This window comes from Orcinus orca, chromosome 6 (assembly GCF_937001465.1).
Source record: "Orcinus orca chromosome 6, mOrcOrc1.1, whole genome shotgun sequence".
NCBI lineage: Eukaryota > Metazoa > Chordata > Mammalia > Artiodactyla > Delphinidae > Orcinus > Orcinus orca.
In genome coordinates, this window is record NC_064564.1 from 67,763,661 (window position 1) to 67,777,283 (window position 13,623).

Consider the following 13,623-nt stretch of genomic DNA (forward strand, 5'->3'; position numbering starts at 1 on the left):
TTCAAGCAGTAATGGCCAAAGATTTAGTAAATTTAGAAGCTTCCAGGTTGGTGAACACGTTGATGTGCTGGGAGGGTGTGCCCTTGAAAAGAGTGTGGAAGCTCTGTGCCCTACTTACTCCTGTACCTTGCCCTATGCATCTCTTCCATTTGGCTGTTCCTGAGCTGTACTCTTGATAATAAAACTGTAAGAGAAAGTAGAGAGCTTCCCTGAGCTGTGAGTTGTTCTAGCAAATTACTGAACCTGAGTAGGGGTTGTGGGTACCTCCAGATGTATAGTCGGCTGGGCAGAAGTGAAGGTCGTCTGGGGACCCCATTTGCAGCTGGTGTCTGAAGTGGGACTGAGCCCTTACCTTCTGGGGTCTGTGCTAACTCTGGGTAGTTAATGTCACATTGAATTAAATTATTGGGCACCCAGTCGGTGTCAGAGAATTGGAAAGTTAGTGTTGGAATGACACAGCTGGGGATAAAATGGTGAACAAGAGCAGACATTTTCTGCTCTTACAAAATTTACAAATATTTCTATGAGTTTGTTGGGTTACGTAGCACTCTGCTGGATGTCCTCCAGTTGCCCCTCCAGATCTACTCACCCTGGTCTTTACAGGCTGACTCTTATGGACCACGTCAGTGGGCACCCTGTTCTGTCTCTGGTTGAATTTGATCCGTGGAGAGCCCTGGCAGAACACTGAAGGGAGGGGGGTGAGTGAGGTCAGAGTACTTATCCTCCTTACTCCGTCCTTGTGGGGACACCTTGGCAAGGTCCCTAGATGGAACACCACTACTCTTTTCAAGGCAGTCTTCTCTTTATGGCTTTCTTTTTCCAGGTTCTGCCAACCCCTCCTCCTTGTCTCCTTGTACCTAGGGTTGGTAACAGTGGCTGAGCTCCCAACCCCAGATTATTGCCCACAATTCCTTGTGGTTTTATTTCAACCTGTGTACACCTTTGTAAAAGGTTCCTTGGTAAATAAGCCTTTGAATGATCTAATTAGAGTATTCCATCTTATGGGGACCCTGACTAATGTAAGCACTGTCCATTTAAATGTGGGATTGATGCTTGCCAAGTATGTTGATTTTTGTTTTGATATAGTTGATGCTACTATATTAATGTAATATAGCCAGCTGCTTCTTAAGAAGGTCACCCTATCATTGCTTCTTAGTGATGGTAAAATCATATCATAGGGCTTCCCTGGTGGCGCAGTGGTTGAGAGTCTGCCTGCCGATGCAGGGGATGCGGATTCGTGCCCTGGTCCGGGAAGATCCCACATGCCGTGCAGCGGCTGGGCCCGTGGTCCATGGCCGCTGAGCCTGCGCGTCCGGAGCCTGTGCTCCGCAACGGGAGAGGCCGCAGCAGTGAGAGGCCCGCGTACCGCAAAAAAAAAGAAAGAAAAGAAAAAAAAAATTTTTTTAATCATATCATAGACTAGAATGCTTATCTTCATATTTCCTTTGGCAGGAGAGTATACATTCAATGAGTTAAAGAGAAGGGGAACTAGCACATCAGTTGTTTTATAGCATTTAGAATTGCAATTTCAGTTGCCAAAATGTTCTTCTTACCAATTATCATTCTGGCATTAATACTATATTCCAGGCTTTGAAGGTTCATTAATAGCCTGGGATTTATACCAAGATGATAATACTGATGTGAGGTCAATAAAGGTTGCACAAAGTCATTGTTATTAACTGGTTCATTGGTGAGATGGAACAGGATAGTAGCACCCAGTTCAGTAGTTGTGCCTGAAACATATATTCTTTCATGATAAACACTAGAAAGAAAGAGAGAGGAAGAGGGGAAGAGAACACCCAGAAATGAGTTGTGAAGAGAGCACAGATGTGTGCTTTTATTGTTTACAGAGGTTCTGCCATGGGGAATGGTGTCATGAAACTTACATTTGTTATTGTTCTTTCCATCTGAACACCCCCCCCGCCCCAGCACCTCCTTGGAATCTGTTATAAGCCAGTTTTTTCAAATGATGAATTTCCTGTAGAAAGGGATGAACTTATCCGTTTGTAGCCTTTCATCAGAGTTACTTTGACCCTCCTTTCTTCCTTCTTTTGCTTCCCAAAGTCATTACTGAAATATAAATTTGGATGGCCAGACAGGATTATCAAAGATGGTGTCAGTTTGTCTGTAATCCATTGTTCTGTAGACAAGAGGGAAAGCTTTTCTCAGAAGATGGTACATGTTTATATCTCAGAAGAACTAGTGAGAGGCTGTATTCATCCTTAACCATTAACCACTAGAGATAAAAGCAATTTCAAAGGTCATCTGCCCCCTAATGCTATAGGTGAGGAAACTGAGACCCAGAGATATTAGAAGACTTAGCCAAGAACACAGCTGTATTAGTTTGCCAGGGTTCTGTAACAAAGTACTGCTGACTGAGTGGCTAAAACAACAGAAATTTATTGTCTCCCAGTTCCGGAGGCTAGAAGTCCAAAACCAAGGTGTTGGCAGGGTTGGATCCTTCTGAGGCCTGTGAGGGAAGGACCTGTTCCAGGCCTTATCTCTCCTTGGCTTATCAATGGCCATCTTCTCCCTGTGTCTGTTCTCATCATATTCCCACTTAGGTGTGTCTGTGTCCAAGTTTCCTCTTCTTAGAAGTCTACTAGTCATACTGGATTAGGGCTTACCCTCATGACCTCCTTTTAACTTGATTACCTCCATAAAGACCCTGTCTCCAAGAGAAAGTTGCATTTTAAGGTGCTGGGGGTTAGGACTCCAACATATGAACTGGGTGGAGGGACACAATTCGACTCAGAACAATAGCTGTCTAAAGGCTTGACTAGAATTTTGGTCTTCTGATGCCCTTGTTAGGTTTTTTCCCCTACTACACCATGTGCCTTTTAATGTTCTTGTTCCCTCGGACACACAGAAGACCATTTTCTTTTTCACAGAGGTAGGATACAGGGATGTGATTAGAACCTCATATTTCACTGCCGAGGGGATTGGGGAACTAAGATCCCACGGGCTGCGCAGTGCAGCCAAACAATGACCATAGTCTTTAAAAATCACAGCAGATTACATAGTCACCGTCTTTAATTTATTAATAAGTATTTTAAAATAATGGGTTTTGGTTCCTATCCCTCTGGTTTCATTTTCTAGATGGTGTGAACAGGTGTCGTTTCTGTGATCTGTGGTCTAGAGTGCTCATTTTGAAGGAGGGAAACCTGATGATCAGAGAAATAACGTGATCAGCCCAAGAACACACGTGCACTCTCCGCTAGACTAACGTGCTTTTCACCCAGGACAGCAGCTGCGATGTAGAACTCGGGAACAGTGGACTAGGTGGCCTTTCTTACGATCTGCTGACATCCACTAGGGGTACTCATAACATGGCACGGGGCCTACTTAACCAACTCATACACTGTGTCTCTTGGTACTTAAAAGAGGTAGTAGTTTCTAGGATTTCCCCTCTGTGCCCCTTCCCCTAGCAATTTCCCAAAGCTTATCTCTTGCATCACCAGCCTTTCAACATACACCAAGGGAGAAATTTCAGTGGTTAAAGAAATTCGAAAGATGCCACACACCGCATCCCTCTTGTAGCTACTCATCATGCATTCTGGAATACAGAAGGCTTTGCAGTGTCTTTCAAGAAGAAGCACTGAACTTCCTTTAATCAGATGTATCCAAAGTCCTCTGATTAGGGAACCATTTGTCCATGTAAACCTGTCATTTGCAAGCAACACATTTTGAGAAATCCTGTCTAAAACTTGCACAAGTTGAAGAGATATATACATTGGGAAAGAATTTAGAATAAATGTGTAGGAAATAGAGCAAGAGATCTCTCTCTAGATACTTGTGTGACAATTCTTAGAATCTCCACCAAATATTCCTTATGGCTGATTAGCAGGGGCGGAATACTAAGCTGGACTGGCCAGACTTTTCACTCTTTAGGATCTTTCTTTTTTTTTTTTTTTTTTTTTTTTGCGGTACACGGGCCTCTTACTGCTGTGGCCTCTCCCGTTGCGGAGCACAGGCTCCGGACACGCAGGCTCAGCGGCCATGGCTCACGGGCCCAGCCGCTCCGCGGCATGTGGGATCTTCCCGGACCGGGGCACGAACCCGTGTCCCCCGCATCGGCAGGCGGACTCTCAACCACTGCGCCACCAGGGAAGCCCCATTAGGATCTTTCTTAATTGTGAGGGTGTGGGTGACTGTTTTTTGTGTATATGTATGTGAGCGAAATGGGGAGAGAGAGGGAGAGTGTGTGTGTGTCCCGGAGAATCAGATGGCTTAAAAAAGAAAAAAATGTACTGGGCTCACAATCAGAAGGCCCGATATGTTTCGGCCTTTGTCATGGATGTGAGATGACATCTCCTCCACTAGTGAGTATGGGTGTTATTGCACAAACCCCATCCCTCTGTCACAAGGCAGGCCTTTAGTACCCAGCGGGCCTCCCTGTACACTGGGGATCTCAGCAAATACTGTCTGAAGGTGAAGAGGGGGAGGTTGTCAGGCTGATGACGTAACGTCTAAGCGTTTGGGTCACCGCAGGGGGAGCAGAGTGTTTGGTCCAAAGGGCTGTCATTCCTGAGGGAGATAGGAATGGGTTGTCTAACACCCTACAGCAACCATGCAGCGCAGCCTGATGGGCCATGCAGGATGCTGGTGGTTAGATGCTCCTGTAACGAAGACCCTCTGGTTTTGAATAACAGACACTATCTTTGGGCCAGCTTAAGAAAAAAAAGAAAATATATTGGGTAGATATTTCAGCATCTGATGGAATTTAAACACTTGGAACAGCCAAAGCTTCAGAAACTTCAGAAGCATGATGGCTCAAGGCATCTGCTTTTCACTCTCAGTTTATGTGAGCCTCAGCTCTAATTTTGGGTGAAATGTCCACTCTAGGCCATTTAGTTATGATATATCGGTTTGTTCGGCAGAGTGTGGCAACACCTTGATCTCATGGAAAATGGGTCTTTTTCTCCAGCCCCAGGGGATGCAGTGTGACACTATAAACCATTCACCGTGATCTCATTGCCCTGTGTCAGGAACTGGTCTAGGGGTGGCCTTGTGACCCAGTACTAAGGTAGGAGATGTAAATAGAAGGGGGCTGGATATAGATTCTGGAAAGGCTTTTATTTTCCCAATAAGAAGGAACAACAAATTCACAAAGCACGGCTCTTTCTCCCGTTGCTTTTCCCTTCTTTGGAGTTCAGACATGATGCCTGGTGGTGCCGCAGCCATCTTGTGACTGTGATGTGACAAACACCAGATGAAAGTTGTGTGCTAGGAGCAGGGATTTTAAAGGAGGGAGAGGCAAGATGTCTTTACAGCAGGGCTGCCACACTGACACCGGGCCCAATGCCTCCTGATTTGTTCTCGAGAAAAATGATAACCCCTTCGTTGAAATTACAGTGCACTACAATAGGTTGTTGTTATTGTTGTTACTTTGCAACCAAAATCATTCCTAAAATATAGATGTCGGGAGCTAATCCCTATGGGTCAGAGAGTGATTCTCAGATCTTTAATGGGGGAGAGGACAGAGGATGGCTCATGAAATGGGGAGGGGTGTCTATGAAAGCTCCCCTGGAGCCGTGAATTCTTACCACTGCTACACAGCACGGAGAGGGGAGCCCTCTTTGGGCTGGTCCACACCTCTCCTAGATGGAATTAACTCATTAACTAATGCATTCATTTTGCTAATTTTTTATTGATCTCTTATTATCTGCTAGATATTTTTCTAGGTGTTGAGAGCAGGTTGGAGAAGACACAGGAGACGTTGGTTCTCATTAACGTTTTACAGGGGAAATAGACAATAAACCAGAGAAATAAATGAACAGAACCATTCCAGATAATGAGAAGTGCTATATGAAATATAAAATGGAGTGTTGTGATAGAGAGTTTGGGAGGGTGTGTGCCTAGAAGGCTTAAGGAAGCGATACTGGAAAGAAAACTTGAATTGCAGAAAGGAGCCAGCTGTGTGAGACCCGGGGGCCAGGCTTTTCAGAAGGGAACAGCCAGTGCAGAGGCCCTTAGGCAGGGATGAGCACGGCCTGCTAGAGGCACAGACTGAATTATTAATGGGCGTCCAGTGCATGGTGATTCGGGAGGCCACCCGTGCTCATCTCAGTGTGACCGCACTGGCCACTCAGCCTGCGGGCGTTATGATGGATCTCCAGGCTGCTGACAGGGCTCCATGCTGCATAGGTGACTGTTCCTATCATCTGCTTCAGGCTGGGATGGGATGGCTGGGGGGAGGGTCCATGTAATAGACTATGATCAGAGCAACTGATCATGCCCTTTCCCTTTGAGAATGGACCCATCGTTCTCAGCCACAGCATGTAGGCTCCCCAGGGGGCTGGCTTCCCCTGGAATGGGTCAACCCTATTCTGGAGGGGCCGGCAGAGCACACAGCTGCTTCAGGACCACACTCCAGTCACTCCCTCAAGTTACATTTGCCACATTTGACGTGACTGCCTGTGGAAAGACATGGCTCTGGCTCCCAGCCTGCTATGCCTGGTCATACCCAACATCGTTTTCAAGTGATACTTATCAGTGAGGCAGTCACATGAGATCATAGGGCTAGAAGCTCCCTCAAAGGTCGTCGTGTCCTGCATTCCTCATGTGTCTGGCATTACCCAGAACAAAAGTGCTGGAATGCCACCACCCCCATTTCTAGCAGGTTCCCTGCCAAACCGGATACCCGCCTCGTTCCGGTGCAGAATCCAGTTCTCTTTAACACGTAAACTTGGGGGCAATGAATTATATCTTGGAGCTGTTAGATTTTCCCATGGATCCTGTGTGATTGGTGGGACCCTAGGCATGTGTTCACCTTAAGAGGGTAAGGTGGTCCGCAAGTAGCCAAACTACCATTTAAAAACTCTGGTTCACTTCTCCTAGTTCTGGGATGAAACAAATCACACAGTATCAAAGTTGGAAGAGACTTCAGTGATTAGTATCCCTCCTCTTATAGATGGGGAAAGAAAAGGGAAAATGACTTAACCAAGGTTAATATTAATTCTACAATAGAAGGCTTTTGGGCATTCACATGAGTCTTTCATACATGTTTACAGCATTTTGTTGTTTCCCTTTGACTTGTGGAATAAAGGGAAAACAAGTTCCTGGGTCAACAGTGTGAATGTGTACAATCACAGTTCTCTGTGCCTCTGTTTGATTCGACTCTCACTACCTATGTAGCAGGAATTCTTTTTCTCATTTCACACATGAGGAAGGTGAGGAAAATGAATCCATGTAGTTAGTTAAGTGGCAATACTGAACTCAAGCTTAAGACTTCTGACTTTTATCTGATATCATTTCCAAGTCCATCTCCATTTTCATTCTCTGGGGGTTGAGGGGTATAACAGAAATTAGCCATAACTTAGGTAGGGTAGAATACACAGGAGCCCTGAAGCTAATGTTCTAGGTTGCTACGAGCCCTAAGGAAAGGATTCTGATTTTTATCAAACCACTGTCACCTTCACTGGTGTGTGAATACTTCCCTCCTAGACCCCCTGTATCTGAAGTAGAGGCCCCACGGCTCCTAACATAACCTGGTGCTGTCATTTCAATAGCTGCCTTCAGTTATTTTTAAATAGCACCTCGTGGATAAAGTGTGGCGTGTATTACAAGCCCAGGCTGTTAGAACCAACTGCCTAGGTTCAAATCCTGGCTCTACCGCTTCTTCTGGGTGACCTGAGGGATATTACTTAACCTTCTGGTATCTATCTCACTTTTCTTATCTGTAAAATGGGCTAGCAATAGTGCCTTCCCGAGAAGAGTAGGTGTTCAGTAAATGTTAGTTGTTGCTATATTGGCTCTCGAGACAGCAGGAGGAATTCTGTCACAGATCTGAGTTTTCTCCAGCAGTATGAAAAGAATACTTTCATAGCTCATGATAACAGGTAGGCATTCCAGGGTGAGAAGTATCTAAAAACATAATCATATACAGTTTACTCCTTGACTCCAGAGAAGGTTTGTTCCGGGCACTCTACTACAAGAGTTATCTTCTTCTCCAACAGCAGGAAGCTTTGGTTCATGCACTGAAAAGCTGACCTGGAAGTTATGCTTAGAGAAGAAAAAGAGGGAAGAGCCTCTTAGGTAACTTGAAGAGCATCAAGGATCCAATGATAAAAACCACTGCCCTGAAGTGACGTGTGCTACTTTCAGCTGAGGATTCAACTGCTGACATGACACCCTCGAGATCGCTCTTTTTCTCCTCTGCCATCACATCCCAAAATTCTCCAGAGTGGATGCTTCATCAGCGTGGGTTTGGAGCTAAGATGATGATGATACTGAGAAGAGCCTGGGGCAGACTCACTATGAAAAATAAACTTTTATTGTTTTAAGCCACTGAAGAAAACAGAAAACACTGCCCTGAACTTTCCAAGGTGTAATAAATCTCTCTGCATAAGACTCTGCAGTCATTGCCAAGGTATCATTTGTCTTCTTGTTTTTGTCTTAAAATAGACTAGAAAAAATGCTAACAAACCCCTTCCCATTAGATTGTGTATTTGCACTTAAAGGCTATGAAATGCCATTATTTCAAGCTCTTCCCATCATCTAAAATAACCCCCCTGGGTGTTTTATGGTTCCTGAGCAGTATTGATTGTGACTGACTTTGTCTATTTCCTCACATGCACATGATTCTCCCTCTCCTTTCTGTTTCTCTCTCTCTCTTTTTTTGCATATACTTTTTGCATGTTTAGACCATCTCTCTACCAGCCTTTCAGTGGCTCAGCACTTTGTTGCAACGCATGAGCGAAGCTGGAAAACAGACCCAAGTGACACACTGTGAAGCAACAGCTCAGCCTCACAGAGCAAGTGCGCTTTGTGCTCTTTCTGGCCAGGGCAGATGTGGCCTTGATGGGCCGTGAGGAACAGTGTCTCTCAGGTAAAAATAGGTTACTAAGATTAACACCAAAATGATGTAAATCCTGCATCTGCAGGCAGATCCTGAACTGAGAGCCACGTGGAAAGAGGACTGGAATGGAAATCAGATTCGGGGTCCTGCTTGGGTTTCTTCCAGATGACCCCACCCATCAGCCATCTGGTCTCAGGTAAGTATCTGTGACTTACAAAAAAATTGTTTTTAATCCACAACAACAAATAGGGAGAATATAATAACAGAACTGTGTGTGCCACCATTGAGTTCTAGGCAATCCTGACATTTGGACGAGTTCGCTTCAGACCGAGCTGAGTTTTTTGTAGATTCCTCCTTAACCCCATTTCCCTTCCTCCTACCCCAGAGCTTAACACTGTCCTGAATTTGCGTGCTTTCATACTTCTTCCGTATACATGTTTTCAACAATAGGTACTCTTGTTTTGCATGTTTTAAAACATTAAATAACTTTAAATACAACGTGCATATCATTCTGCACCTTTTTTTTTTAATTTAGCATTAGATTTTGGCAGCAAAGCTCTGATCCGTTCATTTTAACTACTATATATTGTAATGATTTGTGAACAGACGTCAGTCTGTCTGTCTATCTATCTATCCATCTATATCTATCTCCATTCTCCTGTTGATGAATAATGAGATTGTTTCTAATTTTGCACTATGATAAACAATGCTTCGATGAGTGTTCTTGTTTATTTCCTGTACTGACATACAAAAGCTTCTCAAAAATAGCATTTTTTCAAAATGTTTTGTCTACGCCCACAGTTAAACATACACTTTACATGGAAACCCAGCACATACGTGTGCTACATTTCTGTGTGTCTGTGTGTATACACAGTGTATGTGTAATAAAATTTCTCAGAATAATTACTCACCCTTGTCTATTCAGCTATAATCCAGTTTGGTCTGGTCTATTTCACACACCAAAAAATATGCTGTTTGCAATTTACTAAATGATTCCATGACCCAGTGGTTCATCTCCACTCTTCTGGGGTCCACACTTGGACATGGAATTGCTGGGTCTTACGTTATAGCCGTTTTCAAATTGAGGAATTTATGCCTTTGTGAGTTCACTTGATGCATTTAAATGGATATTTGCATTTAGCCAGCATTGTAGGGGTTTCTAAGATGCGGCTTTTTGAGTTATTTAGTGGCTGGAAATGGAAGTCCCGTTTTAGCTTTCCGGGCTTCAATTTGTTCATCTGTCACAAGAAGCGGAAACAAAACAAAAATAGTGGGCTCTTCAGTGTTTTGCAGACTGCTTTCTTTTCAGCCCCAAGGTCCTGGGGAGGGGTTCAGGGTCTGCCGTAACGTGTGTAAGCTGTGGGGAGAGAGGGGCTAGGGTAGCGAAAGGAAGAGAATGAGTAGGTGGAATTCTGGGCCTTTCGCAACAGTCCCTACCCAAGGAGCTCATTTTGATATTTATCCATTGTATTTCCACTGTGTGCAGCTTGAAAATATTCTTAAACTATAGGTTTGGATATTCTCCAAGGCTCTTTCCAGATCTAAACTGGAATGAAAATAACTTTTGAGTCTCTGGACCATTTAAAATTGCAGCCAGAATTAGAGAACATGATGGCTTAGGGCATGGGGCGTTGGCAAATAGTGTCGGTTAACCCAAGTTCTTTGCGGATTTCTGCCACTGTAGAATCTGACTTGTAAAGGATGCTTTCAGAGTCCTGTGGGGCAGTGAGTTTGGGGCACTCTTGGGCTGGGGCTGCCACCTTGGGGACAGCCATTTCTACCCTGTCCCATGGGCTTCATCCACATGAGGCTGCTTTAAAGAATTTTGGGGTTTTTTTCAGTATAGTTGATTTAAAGTGTTGTGTTAGTTTCAGGTGTATAGCAAAATGATTCAGTTTTATATATATATAAAATATAAACATTGTATGTTATATATATATATTCTTTTTCAGATTCTTTTCCATTATAGGTATTGCAAGATATTGAATATAGTTCCCTGTGCTATACAGTGTATCTTTGTTGTTTATCTGTTTTATATATAGTAGTGTGTATCTGTTATTCCCAAACTCCTGATTTATTCCTTCAGCTCATGGGCGCCCCCTTCCCCCTTTGGTAACCATAAGTTTGTTTTCTATGTCTGTCAGTCTGTTTGTGGTTTGTAAATGTTGGTCTAATTTTTTTCCACATATAAGTGATATCATATGATATTTGTCTTTCTCTGTAAAAAAAGTTGCTTTGTTTTCACTGGCTTGTTTATTTGGTGAATAAGGGCCTAATATAAATTTCTCTGAGCTCCATTTCTGCCCTGCAAACCGTCCTACAGGCTCGTGGTAAAGCTTATTTACTCAGCAGGGCACACATACAGTTAAATCATTATATTCACAGAGAGGAAATTTTATTGTCATTTTAATGACAATATTCAGCTCCTTGTGGGTTGATTTTTGCCTTCCCAAATAGGGGATGAGCCTAAAAAACTGGTGGTAACTTGGTAGTAAAGTGACTTCCGGGTGGCATATGTTAATTCATAGAGAATCCTGGTTCCTGCCCCTAATCCCCATGCTTTCTCTCTCGCTCTCCCTGCCTTCCAACGCCCAGAAGACTGCCTCCCCTGGTTCCTCCCTTTGATTTGTCCCACTTGCATTTCATCTTCCTTAATCACTGTTTTCATCACATCACTCCATTGCTCAGAAACCCTCCAGGGATTTTTATTTCCCACCACATCAAATCTAAACGCGGTGGCCTGTTTTCAAGGCTTCTCCTAATCTATTCTTTCCTCGCGTCTCCAGCTTTACTTCCTTTGCCAGATGTGGTTCTGGTTCCTGTGGTTTAGAGATAATGGAATTTTTGTACACACTCACACACAAAAATTGAAATCTGCATCATTTTTCTTAAGCACAGTTCAGCCTAATTCCCTTACACAAAGCGCACATCAGCAGTGATGGCTCACTTCCCCCTCCCCCAGGCCACGTGGGTGAGACCGAGGGGTCCTCTGGGGGCAGCGTGTGGAGGAAAACAGTTTAGGCCCCCACTCTCTCTCCATATCCTGGGAGAAGATTAGGCACTGAGGTGACTTTTCACTGGAGTGGCTTGTGAAAAGCGCTGCCATTTTGACGAGACAGGCAGGATGCAAGTAGCTTAGAAGGCAAGTATGAAAGATATGAAATTTCAAGCCAGAAGGAGTTGGTTCAGAAACTTGGAAAGAGGTACCCCCTGGATAAGGCAAAACTCAGCAGATCAAGAAGCCCCAGAAAAGATGCTGGTGAGGTTGGTAAAGGAGATTCAAGGGTAGGTCTACCTGTCGAAGTAGGCCTATAATATCTGTGAATATAGTTTATTTTTGACTTTTTATTTATTACGCAATGTGTGTGTGCATCTAATTGTCATTTACTTTGTTTTTCAATAACTATTTCGGTAAGTCCTGGCTCTTCCACTTAGTAGCTGTATGATTTGAGGCACGTTTCTTTATCCATAAAGCGGAGGTTATAATGCTGCATAGTATATGGGGTTGTTGTGAGGACTCAACAAGATAATACATTTAGAGAGCATAGAACGAGGTCCAAGACAAAAATATTAGCCATTATTCCTATCACCGTTATTACTGTAAGTACACATAAGCTGCTCTACATTTGAGCAGCTGCTAAAATTCCACCTTCTCTCAAAATACCTTCAGGTCAGTTTCGTTGAGCAAACATTTGCTGAGTGCTCAATATATCTCAGGCACTGATGAAACACTGACGAAACTACAAGCAAGAAATTGACCTTGCCCTTGAGTAGCTTGCCTTCCAGTAGGGAAGACAAACCCATAAGCAGATTATTTCAGTTTAAGGCTTGGCTGTCCAGTGCAGTCACTACTAGCCATGAGTGGCTATTAATTAAGCTTTTGAAATGTGGCTGGTCCGAATTGAGATGTGCTGTACATGTAAAATACACAGTGGATTTTGGAGACTTGAAATGGTAAAAGAATGTAAAATACCTAATTAATAATTTTTAATATGATATTGATTACCTGTTGAAATGATAACATTCTGGATATGCTGGGCTAAATAAAACACATAATTAAAGTTAATTTCAGCTGTTTCTTTTCAATTTTTAAAAACTGTGCTACTAAAAAAATTATGTGGCTCCCGTTAAAGATTTCTGTTGGATAGCACTTAGTCTAAGATGATACAATGGAAGTTCAAGCGGGGTGTAGGAGGGAGGCACGTCATGCAGCCTGGGGTTGAAGGAAGGCTTCCTGAAGGAGCAGATGCATCCTGAGCTGAATCTTAAAGGATGAGCAGAGGTTATCCAGGCAACGACAAATCTAAAGGGCATTCCAGATGGAGGTAACAGGAAGGCGTGGAAAGGATGGTGTTTATGAGGCACTGGAAGCAGTTGGTTATTCCACAGCATAAAGTATGGTGAGTTGGGGACTGGAAGAAAAAGCTACCAGAGAAGTGAGGTCTAATTTTCCCATCATTTAACATCTAGCTGTCATTAAATGCTCTGGTTCTTGTCTTATACTTGAGGTCTGGTTATGTTTCCACTATTGTTTGAAGTTTTAGACTATCAGCCGTGGAGAGTTGGAAAGTTATGTCTGTACAAGAATAGGGTTTTCCCAGAGGACGGGACTAATGAATGCACACATGATACTTGGAAGGCAGGATGCCATTGTCCCCTCTGCAGTGAGTCCTAAAGGTGGAAAGGCAGCCTAAAATTGCTGCCTAGAGTGTAGGACTAGTGAATGAGAATCAATATAGGAAGGCAGAGCTTTTGATTTGCTCTCATTCATTGGGTTCAAGGAGAGTATACATGGCTGCACTCACACTCATTGACCTGTCAAT

General features: G+C 43.6%; 1 long non-coding RNA gene across 1 annotated transcript in view; it reads left to right on the forward strand.

Moving 5' to 3' along the window:
* The window catches only part of LOC117199015 (uncharacterized), a 145,130-nt gene that overhangs the window by 91,532 nt on the left and 39,975 nt on the right, over positions 1-13,623 (forward strand). The window contains exons 7-8 of the long non-coding RNA XR_007477817.1: positions 7,959-8,371; positions 8,886-8,996. This is a non-coding gene — a long non-coding RNA (uncharacterized LOC117199015). The remainder of the gene's footprint in view (positions 1-7,958; positions 8,372-8,885; positions 8,997-13,623) is intronic.